The 26323-nt window shown below is 45.7% G+C and overlaps 1 protein-coding gene across 2 annotated transcripts in view; it reads right to left on the bottom strand.

The window, feature by feature from the left end:
* Positions 1 to 26323, bottom strand: part of GNB3 (G protein subunit beta 3) — a 160487-nt gene that overhangs the window by 68892 nt on the left and 65272 nt on the right. The window lies entirely within an intron of this gene.

Consider the following 26323-nt stretch of genomic DNA (forward strand, 5'->3'; position numbering starts at 1 on the left):
GGACTATGCATGGCCTTTGTACAGGCCAATCTGACAAGTTTTAGTTGAATTCTGATTTTCTTCTTTCTCCTTTTTTGCATATCCTTCCTCTTGAAAATCCCAAATCCTGCACGCTTATCCTAACCGTCCCACCTTCTGCACTCCAGGTCAATGCCTCATATGTGAAATGAGTGATGATAAACTTACTAGTGTGTCTTGCATCACTTGGAAGTATTTTGCGTCCCACAAATATAGAATTCTACTCCTTTCGAAGATGTGTTATTCTGTCTGCTTTGACGTGTGTTTGTAAATGTGTATGCACTTGTGCGTGTGTACAGGAGGGTGTGTGTGTGCCTGTAAGTCTTTGCAGTTTGTTTAAGCTTTAGAATATACATATTTTTTAAACCTGTCAAGGATCTTTCCCTCTTTCTATCCCATCACTTTTCCACTTTTTGCACATGTTAATAGATATGGTTCATGTATTTTGTATTTTGCCACCTAAGTAATTTAATACAACATGGAAATTGATTATATTCCCTCATTGGGCTCCAAGATGTTCTTCAAATTAACATTCTTCTGCATAAGAATAAGGGCCTGATTACGAGTTTGGGGTTTTGGAGCAGGCAGCCACTCCAGCACCCCGCCCAAGACCTCCAAACCAGAAGTCTGGCTGTCTGCCATATTCAGATTGGAACACAGGTCAGGTGGTCTTGCGGCAGTGATCCCACTGCAGTGCCTTTTAAAGGCCCATATCTGAACTTTTTGAAAGTCACCGCAATGGGAGCGCCACAGCACGTTCCTGCACGGCATGGACTGTTAAGTGCATGCAGTGCAGGAACTGGGGGTGCATGCACACGGGGGCACAACATGTGCCCCCTATGCATCCCCTGGCCCTGAGGCAACAGAGGGGGGGCTGTAAGGCCCCCTTGGTTTCCTCACCGCCCCAATTTTCATGTCAGGCTCACCACTATGAAAACTGTGGCAGAGAGGAAAATCGTAATATGCTTGGCGGTGCAACAGCAACACCTCCAGCATTTTGTGAGCCTCTGACTGCTGCAAGACCACCAGAGATTGTGGATCCCTGGTGGTAGCAGCAGTCTTATGGTGGTCCGATAGCCCAACTTGTAATATGGCGGTCGGACCGCCACTGCGTGTTTGGCGGACCATCAGACTGCCAAACTCCTAATCAGCTCCTAGATGTTTATGCCCAGTTTATGACACTCCAGGAACTGCAGATCCCCTTTATGTTATCTCGTGAAAAACACCACTCATCTGTGGTACAAGATTGTCAACTCTTCTTTATCTACCTTCGTAACTGAGTGCTTCCCGAGTAGTTTAGGCTCAGTTGAAAAGAGAGATCGAAACAAGAGAGAGAGGATGTAAAAGAGAGATTCACAGCGCTGTGAAAAGGCACCTGTGAGGAGAGGCGTTTGTTTACAATGGAAGTGAACATGTTTTTACATTTAGAGAGGCTAGCAAGGAGAGACAGTATCCTCTAGATTTCACCTACTTTCATTTGTTCATTCTGCCCATCCTTAGGTAGGGGGTGAGTTAAAAAATAAATAAAAAATGCATTTAAGCACAAGGCAAAAAAAACCTCCCTTTCCCCTGTGGCTTTTTCTTTTTTTAATAACTGATACAAATACACTCCGTGATAAGCACAGGTTTGTGCGCGCTTTCAAACCACTGGATAAAATCGACTGGGAATTGCAATAAACTCTGAAGACAGGAAGTCATTTGACTCGAAAGGTTTATTGCAGGTCCTGCGGCTTGACAACAGCACAGCTGTATTGTTCAGTTTCCCTGTAAAGTATGTAAACTCTATCCTGTCTGCCCTGTTTTTTAGGTCTCGCTGAGTCAGCGCGCATGCGCTGCTCGGAGAGACTTTAGTAAGGGCTTTAAAAAATGCTACCGCCAGCTACAGCTTGCAGTGCATGTGCGCGGGCGTGCTCTTCAGCAGAGGCGCCATATGGTGTGATTACTGCTGCACGCACACCACTCGTGCACATGCACTGCAAGGTGTGGCCAGCGGTAGCATTTTTAGCTTGCTAATCGCGGCAACGGTGCTTTACTTTTAACATTAAAAGTAAAGCACCGGTGCCGCAATTATAGCAAAAGTAAAGAAATAGAAACAAACATCTATTTCTTTACTTTTGCTATAATCGCGGCACCCGCGCTTTACTTTTAATGTTAAAAGTAAAGCACCGGTGCCGCGATTAGAATAGTGATCAGACTCGCACATTAGCCTGAATGGACACCGCTTACCAACAATGCCAATACCACGCACACCATGCCGTTTAGCTTCCCTATAAAAACGTCCTCCTAACATCAATATTCAGGACGGGGAGGATGCCATAGGCAGAGCATGGCCCATTGATCAAGTAAGTGAACACGAACGTATTTTCTAGCGAGTAAGTCGTGCTATTTTGAACAACATTGCAGCATTAGATAACTTTGTCTTTCTTTAAAAGAAGTGCTGCATTGGTAGACTACCCGCCGCTTCCCCGCGACCTATGAGGCTCTTTCACCAAACTCTCATTAGGGTGTGCCCGCATTAACTTTGAACTTATATTGTAGTGGTTGTCTCCACTGGAACAAAGGGCGTATCCCTTTATTGTATGGGCACAAATGTTTATCCTTAACACGATCAGCCTTTCACATGCCGCTCACTATTCTCGTGCATTTGTTTATTTATATCCGTGCTGCACTATCACACCAAACCATGACGGCTTACGCGAACTGGACCCGAAGGTATCAGAGCACTTTACATGGCCATCAGTTGTATTACAGATAGACACGTTCAGTTTACAGCCAGGGCCAACCCCGGATATCGAGCCTGGTCCCCAGCTTCAAGGTGCCCCACTCTGACCGTTGGGCCAGGTACGATCTCTGCCTGCTCCTATCTTATTCAACCCACTTACCTTCTCACATGGCGCTATCTTTCTATGTCTGATTGGTCGGTTACTGACCTATTTGTACCCTATTTACTTATTTTATAAAATACAGAAATCAGGGTTTGGAAAACAACTTGCCTAATAAATATATAATTTGGTAGGATAAAATTTAACCCCCCCCTCTGATTGATCAGTTACTGCCAGCAGCCAAATATTAAGGAAACAACTGTTTTGCTGTGCAATATTTCCGTTGTGCAGAACTTTGCAAATCATGGTGCGTGTGGGAGCTTTACGCACTGCAGAGACAGACCAGAGTATAACCCCTCCTAGGGAGTAGTGCCTAGGTGCCCTTGGAAGCCTCGCACCAATGGCTTCACTTTGTGAACATACTTCTTAGTATGTGCGCTGGTTGTGCCCACAGACCGCTGCAAAAAGCTGGAGCCAGACAGCAAACAAACAAGCATTGGCATAGCCAATAGGTCTCGCCTTTGGGACCTTATAAGTGTTTTGCCATGCAACAGTTGTTGTTGCACCAAGGATATTGTGCTGCATAACTAAATACTTATAAGGTCCCAGAAGCGAGACCTAATGGCTATGCCAATGCTTGTTTAAAACAGCAAGCTCTCAAACACTAAAGACGGACATGTGTCTAATACTATTTCAAGTTCTATTTTTGTGGTTGATGGCAACATATTAGCCTTTATATGGCATTCCAGCTGATAACCTGGGTCAGTTTCATTAGAGTCGCTTTGATCTGTCCCCTCCTGTTGATTTTCAGTAGACTCACATCTGAGTAACCTAGTATCAAAACACCTACTGGAAAGCTCATGAAACGTCGCCAGCAGTAATTAAGTTGTTGAGAGCCCTGTTAGGCACTGCTGTGGATGGTACATGGTAAGTATAGAGATTTGTTATGTTTTGACTTGAAGGTTTTTGTAGGTGGAAATAAACTCTTTAACCCCCATGTGCAGCTCATCCCAAGACCTGTTAAAGTTGAGAGGCAACAGAGTCATTGACCTGCTACTAAGGTCCCTAAATCAAACCTTCTTTCAAAGCATACAGTGGTGTAATACAATCTGAAGCCCACTTCAGATCCAAAGGTACCTGGCAACTACCGTCCTATCTCGCTGCTGACATATTTTGGGAAGGTACTTGAATCCTTGGTCAATAAACAACTTACCACCCACTTGGTAAACCACGGACTTCTCGGCCCCTCGCAATCAGGGTTCAGTGCGGCACATAGTACCGAAACAGCAGTAGTAGAGGTGGTTGTTAGTATCAGGCTGGCATTGGACAACAGGGAAACAGCCATGCTGGTCCTTTTGGATCTGTCAGCCGCCTTCAACACCATCTCCCACAGCATTTTAGAACAACGGCTCTGGGAGATGGGAGTCAGGGGAAAGGCCCTGGACTGGCTCAAGAACTATCTAATGAACCATACAACTATAGTACAAATAGGTACTCTGGCCTCACGTAGTAGGTCGGTAAGCACTGGAGTCCCTCAGGCCAGGGTAATCAGGTCCTCTACCTTTGAGGCAGTGTCATATGCTGATGGCACTCAGCTGTTATTCACGTTTGGTCCTGACCCCACAGACACAATGGTCCGCTTTAAAAATTGTATGATCCACATCAACAACTGGATGGGCAATAACAATTTACAGCTCAACGGCAGCAACACCGAGGTCATCCTGTTTGGTAGGGCCGAAGAGTACTGGTCCAATGATTGGTGGCCCCAAGTGTTGGGCCCATACCATCTCCTAAACAAGCAGTACGCAATCTCGGAATAACGATTGACAATAAATTGTCAATGAAAAATCATGTAAATCTTGTAATAGGCACTTGCTATGGGATTTTGCTGCAATTACGCAAAATCTTTAAGTGGATCCCAATTGAATCCAGAAAACCATTAGTACAGAGACTGATTGTAAGTCGTCTGGACTACGGGAATGCCTTACTAGCCTCCATAAATGAAGATCTATACTCAAAACTTCTGATCTTGCAGAATACGGTTGCCAGACTCATTTTGAATCTTTCATTGAGATCTCCATCAGCTCCTAGTCTGAGGATTTTGCACTGGCTCCCGGTAAAAAAGAGAGGTTGTTTCAAAATTCTATGCCTTACCCACAATAGCATTCACGGAACCTGACCTAGTTACTTAGCTAAAAAACGAAGCTGGTATCAGCCAGGTAGACTTTTAAGATCCAGCACAAAACATCTCCTCACCCCACGAATTTGCACTGTAAGAAACGGTGGTCGATCTTGTTCTTTTCTTGCCCCCGACCTTTGGAATAAGCTCCCGTCTCATCTTCTTTCCATCTCGGATTACAAGCTTTTTCGGAAGGAACTAAAAACGTGGTTATTTGACCATCAATAATGTTGTCCAGTTCTGACTGCTAGCCCATATGGAGTCTTCGCAAGCGCCATGAGACCTTTCAGGTGATTTGTGCGCTTAATAAGTTCCTTTGACTTTGACTTATGTGCTTCATGTCTGTGGAGGTTAATTTACAGGGACCACAGGGACCTCTGTAACTCCTCAGTTACCCAGGTCAACTCTGGATACCCTTCACATTAGGCACCCATTATCCACCATGGCCTGGTTGTTCAGATCAACAGAGTCCAGCAAGACTGGCATCTTGGCTTTAAGACCAGGCCCTGAATGTTGGCCAAGAGCTATTTTTTCACAGTTTTTCAATGTTAATAATTTTGGGAAAATTCCTGCCTTGTGGAAGGTAAGTAAACTTTGTCAAAGTTTCAAATAGTGACAGAATACTAACCTGCTGCCTCAATGCAGCTGGTTGAGGGGCTCCTCAATCATCAACATATGAAGTGAGCAGATGCCCTTGCAACCATGGTAACATCTGGAACCAATGAAAAGGCAGCTTCCAATTGGACTAGCTCTCCTTGAGGGATGTGAGGGATGTATCTATAAATGTACCTTCCAGTCCTAATACCTCGGCTGTGTCTGTTGTCTTCCAGTAATACGTGTTATGTCCATCCTGCCCAGTTGTATGGACTACAATACTCACCAGCAATTGCCTGCTTTCTTTTTATTTCTGCTTTGAACTTAAATGTAAATAAATGTTTTTTTATTTTAAAAATGGAATTTGAGGCAACTCTTGTCTTATTGCATTAATGGATGCTTCAGGCAGCAGCTTGCTATGTATTAACTGAAATACTTGCAAAACTGGGTCAGTTCAACAAATAACAACCCCTGAATTGGAGAGGGTTCAGAGTAGATAGTTATACTATTGATAAGATGCAAAAAAAATGGCATTGCCTGTTTTTCATTTGCTGGTGACAACGACAACCCGCTAATGCTGACAATACTAGTTATTGTTTTAATAGACAAAAGGAGTCACCATCAATGAGGGAGGATCGGCGATGACAGCCAGGGTTCCATATGACAAACATAGGTTCTCTCTCTCAGCCTTATGCCTCTTACACTGTACATTTGTGGATAGAGTACACAACCCCTTTGGTGTGGGTTTCCCCCACACTGGCGCAGGCCACACGGTGATCTAACAGCATGACCTGGACTCGCTTAAAAATTAATAGCTAGTTATAAGGTCTATTAGATTTACCAGTCCTGTTAAGCCGCACCAGTGGGACCTCTCTAATCCTTTTTCAGAATCCAACTCTCTAAAATCTTCCCCATTAATTCTAGGTGGTCCCTAGTAATTTGCTTTGGAACACAGCAACTCTGTAGAGCCCTGATATACAAACGTAATTTATGGTCGTAAAACTTGCAGTTTGCAAACTCTCAGGCTTTGCCAATCCAAAACACAGAGTCGCAAGTTACGAAGAGTACTTTATAAGTCAGAAATGTCTTCCGACTCGCCAAGTACAATATGGCTACTTGCGAAGTGTAATATAAATGAGGCAGAATTGAGTGGATCCCATTGAATGATCGTTTTGTGCTGTAAGGGTCTGGGACCTCCATCACAGTGAAAATGTTGGTTGGTTCTCAAAGCAGTCGGAATACACAATGCAAAAACACTGATAACCGACCAATAGTTATTCGTGCCACGCTTTTGATATAATCGCATCTTGGTGGCTCTCACAAATATTGTCCTAGGAATAAAGTAAGTCTCTGGTTATTTAGAATTAGCATCTGTCCAGAGCACAACATTATCTTCTGTGGAACGAAGTAATTCTCAATTTTCTTACAATTTTCACATCTTGTTGAAATTTACAAAAATGTTGTAGGAAACGAAAAGCTCTTAGTTCCTGACGGCAGCACTTAAGAGGATCTTAGGGATATTCTTCTTTGGAACTGAGCACTTAAGCGCATTAAAAATTGCTGTTTGTTGGACTTCGCAATCAATTTCCCAGGGAAATGATTGCCTCTCTAAGGTCATGATGGTCTCGCAGGAGCTCAGTTATTGTCTGTCTGGAACAAAGTAACTGTGATTTAAATGGTCTGTCGAATTTCATAAACCCGCAGTAGGGGCTGAACATTCTAAATCCCAAATGATCTTCTAGGTGGACAGCATATACAGGTTTCTTTAAAACAGAGTTATTTTCAAAATTCTTTCTATCCCACCTGAGGTAGAACCCGGAAGTAATCTCTAGGACAGGTGTCTCCAACCAGTTGATTGCGAGCTACTACTAGATCCCAGACAGCTTCAAAGAAGCTTGCAGCCTTGAGTTCATTTTTAAATAAGCACAGGATCACATTTTTCTTTTAAAGTTCAGGGAAGGCTGTGTTTAGTTTACATTATTATCATCAGGCTGCAGATAGCAGGGCCTGATGAGCCGTGCAGGAGTCAGATTTAAGACCCAGGGCACAGAGGCGAAGAACTGAAGCACTGAGGTATTTAAATCTTTTTACAAAATCCTTTTGACTCAATATTGGAGGTGAGAACAAAATGATGTTTCTGAATGTTTTATATGGGTAGAAAATTAAAAGGAAATTTACCTTAATGATTAACTCCCCATTTTAATGTTCTCCTATTTCAAAGTGTTGCATTTACAAGCAGCACTGTGCCATATTTATGACTGACAAAAAGTCATTTTTTTCAAATGGGAGAAATTTGAAGTGAAGAAAACATATTTTCATAAAACATCAAGTGTTAATGTCTTTCTCCACTTTTCAATTAAGCCAAATATGTCTTAATGTTTTATGAATGTTTATTCACTTAAATCCCTCCCATTTAAGCAAATGTATTTTTGGTAATAAACATGACACCATATCTAACAGGCCACTGGGAGGAAGATGCCTGGTGTTTGTAAATGTGACACTTGGAAATGGGGACAATTTAAATTATTTGTTTTATGGAATTCATATAAACAAAGTCAACTCTTCGGGTTGATTTTCTAAATACAGTGCCATATTTGTAAGTGAGAAATACAGCCATTATTTTAAGTTGGTGAAATTTAAAGTGCAGAAATTTTTTCCATATTCTGAACATTTTTGTGGAACATTTTTCTGCACTTAAAATGTCTCCCTATGTGTTATACATGTAACAGTGCCACTGGTGAAATTTATGTCATGTGCCACAAGTACATACGACACGGTCTCTTAGTCACCCGTACACATGTATCCTATTTACACGCACACATGTTCATACATCCCCAAAGACCACGCTCTCACTGACACACATGGCAGCCCTGTCATAGTGCCCCTAGTCAAAGTATTTTGTTCAAACCATAGTATCTGGCTCTATGGACATCAGGCTTAAAGTCAATGAAGCTGGGTGTGGGGGCGTCTGATAACAATGCGTGAGTTGTTTGGCCTTCAGTAGCTCACGATGATTTTCATTGATCAGAAGTAGCTCTCGCTACAGAAAAGGTTGCAGACCCCAGCTCTGTGTTCTCCATTTGTTCCTATAATCTGCTTAGAGAAAAATGTCTTTAATAGCATCTCTCGCGAGTGCATTTTATCGCAGTGACCGTACTTGGACTTAAATTCTTTTACGTAAATGGTGATGATCTCTACGCCTTCTCATCTGAGTAAACCCCCTTGTCTTTCACTAACCCAAGACAGGAGCAAATTTTCCAGTGTCTGGTGGGGTACGGAACAGAATTGGCTCTGCTGTATTTAAACAACGATAATGGGAAGTTTATTACATTTATCAAACAAATGGTTATACAGTAAATCCCTTACTGAGTGAGAGGCATTCTTTTTTAAAGCACATATACAAAATGCTTTGCAATTGGCTTTGTTGTGTTGTGTTGTACTACACGCATGCAATAGATCTTGGTATGTAACATTTTGTTGAAATGCATTATCTAACATTGTGAGCTGGTGACCCTGCCCACGGAGGAGTGCTCATATCAAATCAAATTGATTTTCTCTCAGTGTTGATCACAGCTTAAAATTATCCATCATGTGTAGGCAAAATAATACATAATGCAGAATGTTGTTCATACTGGTCACCCGATCACCCGACAGAACATACAACATGCATCCCACACATTCCAAATACGTCTAATACCAGCATTCTTGTAGCTCCCAATAGAACCTACCTAAAAGAAACAAGGCACACACAAAAATAACAAACAGAACATACCCAATACTGCTCAGTTTTGGTGTACGTCTGTCTATCACAGAGCTCACAAAGTCACTTTCCACTGTAAAACAGAATACAATCAACCCAACAGCAGGTACCAGACAGAATACCCATCATACACACAGCATGGCACAGGTCAGTCACCCAGCTGGCTCTCATAACAGCCTATAACACTATGAAACAACACAGCAAAATGAACAACTCATGTACATCCGCACAGCACAGATGTGGCATATGGATGAATACAATGGTGCTCACAGCAACACCTCCCACCCTAAGACTGCAGACGCTAACATCCTACAGAGTGCATCAGGCGGATCTAACATACATTCAACACAGCCCTGATAGTTGCCACCAAGAAAACGTCATCTACATCTCCTTGTACCAAGCAATGGACTTGCCTAATCACCTACCACATACAGGTTGTAAGTCCCTCCAGCCTCACGCAACGCCCCCGTAATCAGCGCAAAGAACAATAGATAACCAGCTAACCTGTGAACAAGAGCAGAACCAGCAGCTATAGCAGTGGCGTAACATAGACCTCCGCAGACCCTGTGGTGCCGGGGGCCCCCAAGCTGCAGGGGGTCCCCCCAGCAAAGTGCCCTGGTCTGAGAGCTCCTGATTGAGTCTGGAAGGGGGGCTCTTCCATGTACCTTGCAGGGGGGGGGGGGGCTTCAAGTTTGTTACACCACTGAGCGATAGCTATGATTTACCTGATAAACTAGAGTCTGGTCTAGCATGGGATGCTTGGAACTATGTTCTTTCTGAGCATTCCAACCATCTGTCCTTCGTGAAGACTCTAAAAACCTGACTTTTCTCCTGTTAAGATTGTTTACTTTTGGGTTCTTCTTCTCAAGCTAATGCTGCAGTCAGTTTTTACTTCTGGACTACCACTGGGAAGCCACAGGTCTGGGGCAGCTATGTGCTATACAAATTTCATAACATAAAATAACATAACATAACAAAGGTAGCTCCTGTCTGTACCAATGGTAGAATGTGTCCTATACAAATCCCAACTGCACACCATAAAGTAACATAACTTGACATTTTTAATGTCCTCGATGCTTTTATGACCTTAACCAGACAATGTGAGTGAATATGTACGACCTATTTTACTGTTGTTTGGAATGTCTGAGGTTCTGCAACTGATACTAAGACTAATAATAGATAGGCCATGCTTGGTAAAATGTTCATATGACCCCTCCTGCACCACATTCCACTACTCTTTGAAGTGGCCGAAATTGTGCAATGATTACAAGTCGCAGCCTTTAATAAATGTACATGTTTGTTATTAACTATAAACTTCACATAATAATATAACTTACACTTGACTGAAGTGGCCTGGAATGTTGCCCTTCAACCCTCTACAGCCCCTAATATTTTTTTAAACCAGTGCATTTTTAACAAACGTCAAGTCAAGTGTCTTCTAAAGAAAATGAAGTTAAGTGTACGAGCTAGGAATATCCGATGACATGACCAGCTATGTGGAGACACTTTTATGTATCAGGCATGGAGGGGCGGTACCTAGTTAAATCTACATCACCAGGAACATGCTTTATACTTTGGTTGAAAGCACTGGAATATAGACACAACCGAAATATTGCATAGTTCTTCTTTGCAATGATTGCTGGTGCTAACTGAAGCAACGCTCAAAGCCCCGCTCATGATAATCCCCAGATTCCCTCGACGCTCTACTGTTAAAATTATTCAGAGTCACTTCTAGCTCTACTCCTTGTTCTTTCCTGGCTCACTCACTGCTCTGCTCTTAATCCTCTCCAGGTTCACTCACTGCTCTTCACTTGATCCTCTACTGGCGCAGACACTGCTCTGTTCCTGATCCTCTCATGGCTCACTCACTACTCTGTTCCTGATCCTCTCATGGCTCACTCACTGCTCAGTTCCGTGTCATCCCAATTACCTCGGAGCTCTGCTCCTGACAATAGCCAGACCGTGTTTGGTTCTTTTCCTGATTTTACCCTAACTGACGCTGAGCTTTGCTCTTTGTGATGAAAAGTTACAGATGCTCATGGTATCTATCGGATTAACCAGACAATGTATGCGGACACAGTCCGAACGCTTCTGGGGTCACCAGGAGTTCATCAGAGCCCTGATATATAGATTTTCAAGGCTGTTTTGGATCTGTGATGCTATGAAGAAACTGTGCGTCACAGACATCAAATAAAGAACTAATGGTTGGAAGTAGCTGGTACAATATCCCATAGCTGGCTGCTACATGTTGCTGAAAAATGTATGTGTACAGCCCTTCACTGGCCTGGACAGTAGCCAGAATGTGTAGAGGTAATTGGTATTATGTGTGCTGCTGTGAAAAACAGAAGTAGTACATTCCCCCAGCAGCACTCTTTTGGTAAAATTTTACCCAGGTGCTCGAGCGACACCAGTTTATTTCCATTTTAAAGGCCCTCGTGCACAGTGTAACATGGTATTGCGCAGCACGAGCACAAGCTTTAATAAATCAGAATGATTGTCTCTCCATGTCTTGGAAATAAAAAAGTTACCACTTTTTTGAGTTTGTAAATGCATTCTTACATTTCTTTGGATGTAAAACTTGGGTTTTTACGCAACTATATATTTGCAAATCGGTTATTTGGATATGGTAGGTGAAAAATATCCTATGTTTTTCAAAATCTGCCATTATTGTGATTTTAGAATCTAGAAGGTCTGAAGTGACAAAGACAGTTTCCAGAGTTTAGGAGTAGAGTGGCGGGAACTGGGAGCTGGGTATTCCTCAGTTATTGCAGATTTTTTCTTTGAAGGAAGGTTCTATTTAACAGTGACTCAAGAACAGGAATCTAGCCGACGCGTATGGTGCCACACGCTCCTTGTTACATACAGTAGGGCACGCCTCTTGAACAGGTCAGTGGTTATGCTTTTTAGGCCACGCCTGCTTTAGAGTAGCCCCACCCATACACAGTTAAAGTCTTGACTCTGCTCCTCATGATAAATAAACTCACTCCTGGCCATGATGAGTGATGACACCCAGTGCAAGTGCATTATCCAGAATTCAGTATTCATGAGGAGTAGGCCTGGCTGGAGTTCCGTAACGCGGAACTCCGCAAAGTGACCAAAAATTCATGCTGCGCTACATGGAGTTCCGCAAGCGGAAGAGTGCATTAGGTCATGCCGTTCACGCTGATTAATAGTGCTAGGTGTTTGTACCACGCTGGAAAATCAGCACAAACGGCACTATGCGCAGCGCAAGAGGGCGCTGCTTCTTTCTGCCGCTCGAGTAGAAGTTCTACTCGATCGTCAGCTTTCTCAACACGAATGGAAGGTTTCTCAACGCGAGTGATAGCGAGCATCCCTGACCGCCCGTGTTGAGAAATCTTGCAGGGAGGTGGCGTGGAGTAAGTTTTTCCTGGCTCGTCAACATTTAGTTGGCGAATGAGGAAAAAACTCCCCTCTGCATGGAGCGCGGAGTGGGATAAACTCTGCAAACTCCATGAGTGGAGAAGAATTTCATGCCCAGGCCTAAAGAGGAGGAAGTTCCAATGCTGGGTATGTCTGTTTGAGTGTGTAGGCTAATGGGCACTGAGATGGCCTCTGGGCTGCACGTTGGGCTTTTGGTCGGAATGGGCTTTGGTTTATCCTGAGGCACAGGACCTGTCTTTTATAACACAAGCACACATGCTGGGGGTGTTCCTAGATACATACCAGAACCGTTCTCGCCCTTAATGTAAAATAGGCGGATCCCATGTACTGAGTAACAGATGTGTGACGTGTATCATGGGCTTTAGCTTCAAGGGAAGTTTTGAGTGAAGGGCACCCTTGATGTTGTTCCCTCTAATGCTCCTTTTTGTATGCAGGAATGGCTAAGTGGGGCCTGGCTTTTTGCATTCCCCTGTTATCTGCACTTTCTGGGTGAGTGTCTAAAGCGTGCACTTTGGTACAGCCACATATATCAATGCCTCCGTTACTATAGATAGGTCTGTCTTGGCTTTTGTGTCCCAAAAGATCCGGCCTTGTCGAGCCTGCAATTTATTTTGCAAATATACATAGTAACCATTAAACATGTAACAGAAATATAAACAACAATGCAGTTGCCTAAAGGTGGTGTGCATCTGTTTGCAAGAAAAAGTGAGAAAATTGACCCATCATAAAAATGAGTAAAGAAAACCATGAAATGAAAGCAGAAATAAAATGAGGGCCTGGCATACCAGCCCATAAACTAACGTGGATTACTTTCTCGGTGGATGCGCACATGTTACAGCACAATACCTTCACTGACAGTCAAGAACACCAATGGCTACAGTGGGCGGACCCATTGTCCCAGCTGTAACAGGCAGTGGTGGGTGGAAGCAAAATGTGAATGACAATTAAGCGACCAATGGTTGAAGAGGGCTGACCAAACGCGCCACTGTGCGTACTCAGAGGCATATATTTGTACTGTGATTGTTTAGAAAATGTGAAACTGGTGACACATCGGAGCTGTCTCTAGGCCAGATCTAAAAAAGTCTATCAGTATTGACGCGTTCTTTTCAGTCGAAATAGGTCCTGTAATCTCAAATCACATAATTTTCTTTAGAAACAGAGAACTCTGAAGGAATAGCAGAAAATGTAGGTTTATTTCTGAAAAAACATTAAAAACATTCAAAACCTTAGCATCTGGAATAGTAGTCCTGCAAGTCAGTTACAGTCAGTCAGTAAGAGCTTCTATCTTGACAGTTGATTTGTTAACAGACTGAAGGGTAGCATTGTTGCCGTATGTCTGAGCCTCTCGGATTGCTGTAGCAAAATGTGCAGCTTCGCTACCAGTCCCTGAGACTATAAAACCTCTGTATTCCAATGTATACTTCTGATGTCGTAGGCCTTCGCCTGCAAGATCTGAGTACCCTTAGGCGTGGATCTGCAGCGAGAGTCTGAGCCTCTGGGATCTGTCTGTCAATCTATCAATCAATTAAGGACTTATAAAGTGTGACTACTCACCCGTGAGTGTCTCAGGGAGCTGGGGCCAGGAGTACAGTGTAATGATCAAACACCTGATACTGCAGGTTATGTGACATCTAGTGCTCAATTTGTATAAGATGGAGTAGGGTCCAACGCAGCCCACTGCAGGCGCAATTGAATGTTCATGCTGAATACCAAGGCTGAAAAGTCTTGATTCCACTGCCTGCCTCTTTAATCCACCATCAGACACTTCCTGACCCTTGATTTCACTCTTACAGGTTCCTACTTTTCCCTTTGTTATCATTTTTGCATTTTTTCTCTTCCTTCCTTTCCCTTTTTGCTCTTTTCCTCTCTTGCTCTTGATCAAAGTCTGATGAGGAAAAACAAGGGCCGGCCCCGCAAAATTAGTGGGAGTGACTCCCATCTGCGACCACCAGCTCAAATTAAGCATTGCTGAAATCTAAGGACAGCTTTATTTTTCAAATTCTGGGCCTGTAAGATCTTTGTAACTTGAAGTTAATTTTGTCTGATACATTAGTTTGTAAGATCTTTCTAAATGAAGTGATGGCTATTTTGGCAGAGGGCGGAGCCTCGAGGTTCTCTGTGGGTCAGGGTTAGGTCTGATGACAGAAGATTACAGACATAAGATAGAAAGTGCTTAATTTCTAAAATAATAATTGCCTGGCCCTAAGTTTTGCTCGGATACCAGTGGTCAGTGCTACAAATATCTGGAGTGCCGAATACCAAGGCTGCCTAGTCTGGATTCCATCTATTAACTCTTTAATCCACCACCAGAAATTCCCTGCCTCTTTATCCAACTCTTTCAAATTCCTTTTCATCCCTGCTTCCTCCCTTTACCACTGTTTTTTTCTCTTCATCCTCCTTTCCCCGTATGTTTTTCTCTCTTTTGATCTCGGTGAAAGTGTGATGAGGCAAAATGAGTGCCGATCCCCAAAACTAAGTGTTGGAAGGCCCCACCTGCAACCACCCGCTCAAATTAAGCACTGATGATAGATCCCTGTGCTTGAAGGATAGCTCTGCTGGGGGCAACTTGAACCTATAAAATCTCTGTAGTTTGAGGAAAAGCTTTGCTACCAGATGTTGGAACCTGTGCGTTCTCCATAACCTGAGCAGTTAGCCCACTTCTTATATGTGTGACCTTGGGCACATGTGGGACTACAGATATTCCTGAATGCTACTACAGTGTTGTCCAGTTTTACTTCTCCACCAGGATAATGCTCCATGATGCTTGGCAGTCCCTGTGGTAAAGCTGTAGTGCCTTTCAGTGTTGGTCAATGTTTGTGGGAGAGCACGGTTGTTGAGTTCCTCTAAGGAATCAGAACTGTTCGCTCTTGTGTGATGTGAGGCTGGTTTTACTACAATTTCCAGGGCTGCACTGTCCATCCCTTCTGATGCCTGATCTTGTACGACATGTATAACTAACAGGACTAAGGTCTGGGCCAGCAAGATATTTGTGACTTGATGGATAGGATTTCTGCAGGACTAATTCGCCTGCAGGATCTTTTAACACTAGTCAACCTGAAGGATGGCATTGCTCTAAGGCGCTGTGTCTTTAAGATGTATCATAGTCTGAGGGACAGTTCTGCTGTAAAACCCACGCTTGTGAATTCTGTGTGACTTTAGGCACAACTTTGGTTCCAGGGAATGAGCCTGAAAGATCTCAGAAACCTAAAGCGGAGACCTGCCGTGAGAAGCCTGAACCTGCCTGGTCTGGGTACCCGAGGGATAGAATTGCTGTCACTGCCTGAGTCAGTGAGATCATTGTAACCTGAGAGATAGCTCTGCTGTTGCAGGCACAAGCCTGTTAGAAGTGTTTAACAAGAGAGCTTTGCACTCAGATGTCTGGGCCTATAGGACCTCTGTAAGCTATAGGGTAGCTCTGCTGTGTGCATCCTCAGGGTAACTTCGCTGCTGTTTCCAGAGCCTGTAAGAGATCTAAAGGCTGATGGACGGGTCAGATGGACGAGTCTATGAGACCTAGGTTACAGTTGCGGTTCGTCCCCAGCCAAAGTGGCAGGGCGGGCCGCAGGAGGGAGCTGGGGTTTGGGGGGGTTGGGGGAAGGGGGGTAGCTCGGGGGACAAACTAAAAAATAAAAATTAAAAAAACTTCCTTGATCGCCTCCACCATCCGCTTTATCCCGCTCTTCCCGCTTCTGGGACAGGCTCTCAGACTGCACTGCGGCCAATCATGTCGCTACAGAAAAGCAGCGTCATGATTCTTCTGTGCTCTGCAACTTTGGGCTCCCATGCAGTCCGGGAGCCTGTGCCTGCTTTCTCCAGCAACGCAGCTGGGGCTGGAGAAAGCTTCCCTGCACATGAGATGTTTGGTTGCCCTGAAACGGCTGGCCCAACACCTCATGCGCAGTAAAGGGACCCCCACCACAGTGTCATCACCCTGGGCACGCCCCCAAGACTCATCAGAGTCCTGGGGGTGGGTCTAGGGGATTAAAATAAAACAATAATAAAAACGGGTTATTGGTGGTGGGAGGGTGGTGCTCCTCCGCCCTAATGAAGGGGCAGCCACTGCGTAAGTTACCTGATGTAAAGATATTAATTCTGAGAACGTAGCTTGTATGATCTCTCTTCTCTGAGGGGTAGGGATGTCACTAAGAGCTAGGACTGTCTGTGCAGTACCTAGGGCAGCTCTTTTGTGTGCTGTCTGAGCCCGTGAAATCCCTTCAACCTGAGAGGCAGGTCTGAGCCCTGAGGAAGTAAGTCCCTGATCACTGACGCGTTGCTGCCTGGACCTGAAAGAGATATGCAACAGGTCGATATCTTGTAAGATACTGGAGCCTGGTCCACATTAGAATCTGTTTAATCTGAGATATTGCTTTCCTGTCTGAAGGATAACACGTTATATTGTGTGTTACATGGGTAACACATTTGTACTATGTTAGAAATGGGATCTCTGGTTGGCTAGGGCTTGCGCCAAAGCCAGGCAGAAACCACCACTCTAAGTCAGGGCTGGGGAGTTACATGCCAAAGATAACCCCTGCTCACCCCCTTGGTAGCTTGGCACGAGCAGTCAGGCTTATCCCGGAGGCAATGTGTAGAGCGTTTGCGCGCGCACCCAGCAACAACACCCAAGGCCCACCACAAAAGAAACTCCACACAAGGTTATATATAAAAATAGCCTTTGTATTATAATAAACACATTAGATGATAATCACATAATTTACACTGTGCCAACTGGCACTGGGCAGAATTTTACAGGGGACTATTTACACAAGACAGAGCCACATGGGCCACTGTCAGAATTAGCACAAATCACCAATTGTAAATGTAGGACATATACCAACTGTAACACAAATTATACTGTTGCGCACAACCAGTAACTACTGGCGCAATAATGACCTCAGCATTATCACAATAGAATCAGGTATAAAACCTATCCTGTATACATCACAGGGGCATAAACACATTATGCAATTTCTCATAAGTCTAACGCATTAGACCTTACCTCCTAAGTATAATTACACTAGGGGCGTATATCGCACAGGGAAGTATAATCTCCCTAACATAAACCTAAACAGGTAAAACAACCTCCTATACAGAAATCATACTTAGAGGTATAAAACACAGGGTGCGCAAAACATACTACACACAGTACATTTCCTAACACCATAAGCATTAAAACACAATAGTACTTCAATCACATTAGGGTCCAGGTTGCGCCAGAACCTAAACGTAGCAGCTGCCCACTACTTGCTGGGCAGCTGGGGACAAGAACAGGGCCTAAACGCTGCAGCTGGCACTAAGTGCTGCGCTTCTGGGGAAGTCAAATATGAGGCATGGGCTCTCAATGGCCCTTGAAATAATGTCAAAACGTTGGAGCCACCTGGGCTCTGAAAACAACCATGTCCCCATGGAGCGCACGGGCTCCAGAACTAAATATGCGCCAAGCGTTAGAGCCTCACGGGGCTCTGTAAACAACTATGCCCCCTCCGTTGGAGTGGCCTGCTCCCTGGCAGGGCCACTCAGCATTACTTGGCCAACACCTACTGGCTCTGGGACTACAAGGAACGAATTGCCCCCATCGTGGCAGCGGTCCGCCTTTCCGATACCGCTGGAAACTCTACAGAGGCTCTGGCACCTCTCTGCCTCTAAACCAACTTGGCCCCCAATCGTGGACAAAGGCCGACAACGTAGGAGCGGACCCCTATCAGGCGGGGGCTGCTCAAGAAATAGAAACGCGGACCACTCACCGGGACTTGCTCTGCGGAATGCAGGGCTCTCCTCCGACGTTCGAGCCTCGCCAGCGGGGGACCGAACCTGTCCGTACTTCACCCGGGCCCCCTCCTGGGACCCGGGACTTCGCTCCGGACCAGCGAGGCTCCATACGGCTCCACTTCGGTGGCGGGCGACTCCTCTTCCGAGGCTCCCCACAGCTCATGGGAGCCCCGCAACTCTCGCGCCGCTTCCACCCCAGCCGCTGGCCCCGCCCACGTCACAGGCAGACTTGCCTGACTTCCGGGCGGCCGCGGCTGGGCAGCGGCGGCAACTCTGACTCGGGGCAAAATGAGGGGTAGGCTCCCTCCGTAATAACAATGTACAGCGGGGTGGGCACCCGCTTCGGCAGAAGTATAAAGCGGGGTAGGCTCCCGCTGAGTTGAAATTACTTCCATAAAGCGGGGTGGGCACCCGCCGCTATTACTACCAGAACGAGTGGCATGAGCGCGGGGTGAGCACCCGCAAAACTCCGTAAAATGCGGGGTGGGCTCCCGCCTCTTTTACTATGAGTACAACGGAAACGGCAATGAGGGGAGTGGTACGCAGAACAGTGCGCCCTTCAGAGGAGGGCGAAGCGGGTGGGGGCAGCCCAGCGACACGGTGTGGGCACGGCTCGTGGTTAGAGCGGGTCACACGGGTGCGGGCAGCCAGAACAGTGCGCCCTCCAGAGGAGGGCGAAGCGGGTGTGGGCAGCCCAGCGACACGGTGTGGGCACAGCTCGTGGTCAGAGCGGGTCACACGGGTGCGGGCAGCCAGAACAGTGCGCCCTTCAGAGGAGGGCGAAGCGGGTGTGGGCAGCCCAGCGACACGGTGTGGGCACGGCTCGTGGTCAGAGCGGGTCACACGGGTGCGGGCAGGCACAGGTCGGCTTGCGGCAGTCCAGCGATACGGGACGCACTTGGGGGCAGCTCGCTTACAGGCACTTGGAGATCGCTGTGAGCACAAGTTCATCTTCAGAAAATAAAAGAAAAGCAGCAGGTCTGTCAAAACAGCAGCCAGTCTTTGTGGGGCAAGGGGCCATGCAGGGCAAGGCTTTATGGGCAAGGACAGTCTTCCAGCCATCCTCAGGCCAGGCAGGAGGGTCCAAAAGAAGTCCTCAAGCATCCAGGGCATCCAGGGGCTGGGCAGGGCCCAGGGAGGCAAGCCTTCCCCTGAGCCCCAGCAGCAGCACGCCCCTGGTAGTATCTAGTCCAAGAACAAGAACTTTTTCATGGGGTCACAGCCCCTCTTTTATACACAGAATCCTTTGTCTCCAAAGGTGCAGGGAAGGGGCGAACCAGATGCAACTGGTTCCTGAGCACTTTGTTTTGCTCAGCCCCTCTCCCTATTCACAGGACAGGCCAGGGACATTAGACGCACCACAGGGGGTGGAGCCAGCATGGTGGAGGGAAAGCCCAGCCCTATTCAGGTCCCAGGTGTACTCTTCCCTGCCATCAACATGCAGCTCTCTCCACTCACCACCGGGGCAGACCCATCCTGACTCCTGGAGCCAGGCACACCAGTCAATCACAAGCCAGACAGTCACTTCACATTTATTACACAGATATGCCAGCTTCTAGAAGTGGCACTTCTGCACTAGACACAGTAACGCCACACACATCACCGCGCAGCATTCAATCTCACGAGTTCGCACATACCAAACTCGACCCTGTACTCCTCTCACATCAGGACTTAACACGGTCACTCAGATCCCCCATGCATTCCTATGGGAGGGCAGGTCAGTCTCATAAAAACATACACAGAGCGCACGCACTTTCCACTGGGACACAGTGTTAAAGCGCCTAGAGGCCTAAAACCACTAATACAACATAGGAAAAAGCTATGATAAATGCAAAAAGTTTTAGGGGTGAACTTGCCAGAAGGGCCAAGTCCAACACACTAGTGCTTGATTTAAAAGACTAAGTGCCAGGCAAAGTTTTGCTGAAAATCTCACAGCCAGCAGTATCGAATGTCAGGTGTGTTAAATACCTAGACTGCATAGTCTTGAGTCCACCTCATACCTCTTTCACCCAGCACCAGACACCCCCTGCATAAGGTGGTCAGATTTTGAAAACCAAAAACTGGGACATTTAGCAAACATAGAAGAAAGACTAGCCTTTTACATCTGCTAAGGAACACAAAGTAACTTAAAAAGGACAGCACAGATTAACAAAGAAACACAGCAAAAGCGGTACCAAGAAACTAAATTAAAAGCAACGTTTAAACTCATGTGTGTTAATTACATTGTGTTCTGGTAAGAGCTGCTAACTTGAAAACATAAAAACCTGTCTCCCTCTGTTTTCAGTCTAGCTTCTCTAAAAACTGGGACATGAGCTATATTTGTCTAAATCTGCCCGGACAGCTGGTGAAAAACTGGAACTGGCCCAGAAAATGTGGGCCGCCTGGCCACCTTATCGCTGCCCCTTTCCCTCACTCCTGTATGTTATTTTTCATCGCTGCTTTCTTTATTTGTCACTGTGTTTCCATCTTCCTTCTTTCCTCCTTTTGTGTTTTTTTTCTCTCTTTCTCTGGATCAGTCTGAGGAGTAAAAATAAGTGCTGGTCCCCAAAAATAAGTGCCGGGGGCCCCACCTGTATCAACTGGCTTAAGATAAGCACTGGCGTTGACCCCAGCCTAAAATTAAAACTAAAACTCTCCCACTCACAAGCGCGAACCACAGACCAACGATGAACAAGTCAGTACTATAACTTCTATTACTTCACAATATACAGGTGTAAAGCTGAATCTGTGCTGTAATAGGTGCCTTGTGTATCGATGTGAAATAACCAGGGCCACTGAAATTATGCGATTGTGCAGCTGCAGTGATTTTCACATAATTGTATCTTTGCCGCATTTGCCACATAATCCATCATTTGCCAAAAAATCTGCAGATTTAAAATAGAAAAATTCCAGAAAAATGGTTAAAAAGTTACTAAAAATGCAGTGGTGTGGTGTCGCGCAAGATAAAGCCCTTTTCAAACCTGGACTGGTCACGTTTTTTATTGCTTATTGGTATATGTGGGCAATAATGAGGTGCAACCAATGCCCAGACAGTGTTGCTGAGTTTAAAAATGACAAAAAACGGAATACTATTACAAAATGTACCATATTAAGTTGCAGAATTTGCCTTTTCTTGTTGCATAATTTACTAAACCCTGCCACATAATTTGGACCTCTCCTGCCGCATAATATACTGATTTCCCAAGCTGCAAAGGGTAGCGTAAGTGACATCACGCACCCTATGACCCTTCAAAGACAACAAAGTCTTGACCCACTGTCCCACCCTTCACCCACCAGCCTCCGCTGCTGACCAGCTCAGGAAAGAGTAAGGTGCGGAAGCCACAGAAAGGAAAAATCATTGGCAAAGCCAATGTGTCTGAGCATGACACACGTGCAACTTTTTAAAGTGTTTTAGCCATGCAATGTGCAAGAAGCATGGCAGCCCACGCGCTGCAGGGCTGGTGTTCAAGTGCACTCTTTTTCAGTCAGCTGCGCACCTGTGAATGGGTGGAATGCTGACACGCACAGTTCACGATAGCCAATGGAAGAAGTGGGCTGACTGGTAATCTACCATTACTTCGCGACCACTACTACGACTTACCATTACTACGCATTTTTTACTTAGCAGAATCTTTTACTTCTAAATGCATATTTAGTACTTTTAAATGTATTTGCGAACTAAAAGCATGTGCAGTTAAATCTTGCGTAGTAATGGTGTTTGCGATGTAAAAACATAGTAGTAAAAACTTGCGAAGTAACGGTCTGCTAGGTAACATCATCTATTCCTGGTAATCTACCATTACTTGGCGGCCACTACTACGACTTACCATTACTACGCATGTTTTACTTAGCAGAATCTTTTACTTCGCATGCTTTAAGGTTGCATGCTTCTACTTCGCACATACCGTTACTTAGCAAAGTCAATTACTTTGCTGACTATTCACATCGTTGTTTGGAAAAGGAGGCGCTTCCGTTTCCAAACAACGGCGTGCAGCTCTGACGACGCCTGACGGTGAAGCGAGGGACCACGAGGAGAGAGGGGTAAGTGGGGCAGTGTCGTTTTTGGGGTCGTGCAGGGGGTTGTCTTTTAGGTTTTAGGGTTGTGTTTATGTAGTTTAGAGTAGTGTATTTGGGTTTAGGATAGTGGTCGTGCAGGGGGTTGTCTTTTAGGTTTTAGGGTTGTGTTTATGTAGTTTAGAGTAGTGTATTTGGGTTTAGGATAGTGGTCGCGCAGGGGGTTGTCTTTTAGGTTTTAGGGTTGTGTTTATGTAGTTTAGAGTAGTGTATTTGGGTTTAGGATAGTGGTCGTGCAGGGGGTTGTCTTTTAGGTTTTAGGGTTGTGTTTATGTAGTTTAGAGTAGTGTATTTGGGTTTAGGATAGTGGTCGTGCAGGGGGTTGTCTTTTAGGTTTTAGGGTTGTGTTTATGTAGTTTAGAGTAGTGTATTTGGGTTTAGGATAGTGGTCGTGCAGGGGGTTGTCTTTTAGGTTTTAGGGTTGTGTTTATGTAGTTTAGAGTAGTGTATTTGGGTTTAGGATAGTGGTCGTGCAGGGGGTTGTCTTTTAGGTTTTAGGGTTGTGTTTATGTAGTTTAGAGTAGTGTATTTGGGTTTAGGATAGTGGTCATGCAGGGGGTTGTCTTTTAGGTTTTAGGGTTGTGTTTATGTAGTTTAGAGTAGTGTATTTGGGTTTAGGATAGTGGTCGTGCAGGGGGTTGTCTTTTAGGTTTTAGGGTTGTGTTTATGTAGTGTAGAGTAGTGTATTTGGGTTTAGGGTAGTGTTCTGGTGCAGGGGGTTGTCTTTTAGGTTTTAGGGTTGTGTTTATGTAGTGTAGAGTAGTGTAGTGTATTTGGGTTTAGGGTAGTGTTGTGGTGTTTGTGTAGTGTAGGGTACTGTTTTAGGGTAGTGTAGTGGTGTTTGGGTTGTGTAGGGTAATGTAGTGTATGAGGGTAAGGGTAAAAGAGTCAAAAATGCGTAGAAGTTGTATACTTAGTAATATACTGCGAAGTAAATGCATATTTAGTACTTTTAAATGTATTTGCGAACTCAAAGCATGCGCAGTTAAATCTTGCGTAGTTATGGTATTTGCGATGTAAAAACTTGCGAAGTAATGGTCTGCTAAGTAACATATATTCGGGCTGACTCAGTGCCCCGTGCTGTGGTGGCGGAAGCACGATGTGAATGACACTTGAACAGACCAATGGATGAACAACGCAGACCAAAGGCCCTTGTACGTACGTATAAACATGCATTTTCATGCTTATTTGTGGAAGACAAGATGTAGGCGAAACAGCATAAAATCCCTCTAAGAAACACCTAAAGCGGACTGTCTGACCACCCGGCACTTTGTCCCCCTGCTTGCTTTGTGGCCTCTGAGATCAGAGTGGGCGAGGCGGAGGGGGAGGGGCGGGGGGTGGCAGCTCCCCCCCTTTGATAACCCTGACTTACCTCTGTGAACGATCTGATCAGAGTTGTGACGTCCATCACTCACGTCACGCGTAATATGGGAGTTCATATTAAGCACTATCAATAACTCGCCAGTGCTTAATTTGTAAACATGAAAATAAGTGCTGGGGCCCTTCCAATGATAGTAACAACACAACTGCTAACCATCACACTCCTACGTGTGACAATTCAAAATATTTCAGACCCCAAAGCCATAAGAATAGCTTGGGCAGCCGGTAATCGTCATTTTAATGTATAGTGAATTAATAATTAACTGTTGTTGTGGTCCTCTCTAAATCAGCCAGACTACGCCACCGTGTGGCAGACTGTCACAAGCGGCCGGTTTTGACAATACAGTCTATTTGCCGAGCACCAGAAGCCACCAGCTCAAATTAAGCACTCCCTCACAATACCACTCGGGGTCACACCTGTGCCTGACGCGAACCAGACCTACAATTCCAAGGAAATGTTTGCTTGGGCACTGAGGAGGGGTTGAAGCACTCATTCATGTCATCAGTCTGCCGCCCCACTACCCTGAAGCGTAACCTGGCTTTTGTACTGCGCGCACCTGCCTTGGCCTCTAAGCGCTTTGGCGCAGAGCTTGTCTGCAGTTGGGGGTTTGGGCTCAGTGAGACGTGAGTTGACTCCACGAGTAGGTGTTGTGTGGACGCGGTATAGGGGTTTCCAAACCTCTGGGGAGCTCCTATTATGTGTTTGGGGTCTCTCTGTGGGGTGTATGTAGCACAAAGTAGGGGGGGGGGCTTAGATCCTCCCCTGAGGTAGTCATGGAAGCGTAGCTATTACTCTGATCTCTGTTTCCTGCCTCTCCTATGTATTGGTGGCTGTCTGCTCGGAGGGTGTGGGGGGAAGGGGGGGCGTGTGACGTAGAACCCTAAAGCACGTCTCTTATCTGGACTAGTTGCACATGTCTTACCAGAGACAGCCGGAAGAGGGCTCTGGCCTTCTGCGCAGACCATGAAGCGCGCCATCGAAGAGGCCTTTCTGCGCTAGGACATTCACGTCTAATAACAGCCCGTCCTCTAAGACACCCCCGTAGGCTTCTGTTCCTCACATGTTTGCTGATTAGGAAAGGGTGGGCTGCGCAGACGCGCCCTTCACATCTGAGAAGCAGGGGTCGGGGAAGTGGCGAAAGAGTGGGCTCTACGCACCGAGGGAGACCTCTTGAGAAAGAAGGGGAGACTAGGAAGGACTCGTTGACAGAGGGGGGCTCGTTATGTGTGGGGGGGGGGGGGAGGGGGAGATGAATAATGAGAGAGTCAGGCAGCAGAGATGAGGGGGTTCGGTGGCAGGGAGGGGGGCACGGGAGGTGAGAGAGAGAGAAAAAAAGAGACAGACTGAGGGCGGGACAAGGACACTGGGAGACAGTCTCAAAAACAAAGAGACAGACAACCAGCAGAGAGGAGTTCGTGGGGTTCGGTGACAGAGAGGGGGACACGGGAGGTGGCAGAGAGAGGGAGAGAAACTGGGGATTGGAGAAGGAAGGAGGCCCAGAGAGAAACTCAAGAAGAATGACAAAGAGTGAGGAGAGAGATCGGGGTTTCGTGAAAGAGAGGGGCTGGACAGAGAGAGCAGGGCTTTAAGTGGGCCGGGTCCTGCCAGCTGAGACGGGTCTTTTTGCCCTCATCCTCGGTGATAAAAATCTCTGCATCGGCGCCACTCTTTGCTGCCCTTGATGCAACTCAAAGAGGCTCCTTAAAGTTCTTTCATAGGCTCAACATTTTAGAACAATCAGTTTTAATATTATATGCAACAAAACCAAACTTCTTGCTTATTTATCTTATGCAGCTATCAACCATTGGCAAAACCAACAGCCCTGGCTTGTTGTGGGTGTAATGTTACTTGTTGTAATATATATCTGGATACAATGACAGAAGCAGCAAAATAACAGTCGGGCGGCACACTATGCTAAGTACAGGTTTTAGCTTACTTTTTAAAGACACGCCCTAATTACATCGGACACGCCCCTTTTGAGACCCCCCTTCAGTTTGTTCATCACACAGGGAGAGGGGTACATTTAGGACTCGGGGAGGGAGGCTCGGTAGAGGGGAAAGACTCGGATGAGAAAGAGGTGTACTGTCTAAGGAAGTAAAAAGAGGGGTATTCTGGACATAGAAGGAAACCCCAGCAGCCTAGACAGAGAGGGAAGCTCGGGTGGGCGGTGAGAGCAGCGCGGAGGACTTTGGGGCAGAGAGTGACACTTGGGGGACCCCTGGGGCAGAAATGGAGACAGTGAGGTAACGCAATTAATGTAATGAGGTAACCCCTGACTCTCCCATATCTCACCGACATTCATTGTGGCCTTGGGCAGAATGGACGCCCCCTAAAGGTTTGGGGAGGGT

The sequence above is a fragment of the Triturus cristatus genome, chromosome 7, assembly GCF_964204655.1.
Source record: "Triturus cristatus chromosome 7, aTriCri1.1, whole genome shotgun sequence".
Classification (NCBI taxonomy): domain Eukaryota; kingdom Metazoa; phylum Chordata; class Amphibia; order Caudata; family Salamandridae; genus Triturus; species Triturus cristatus.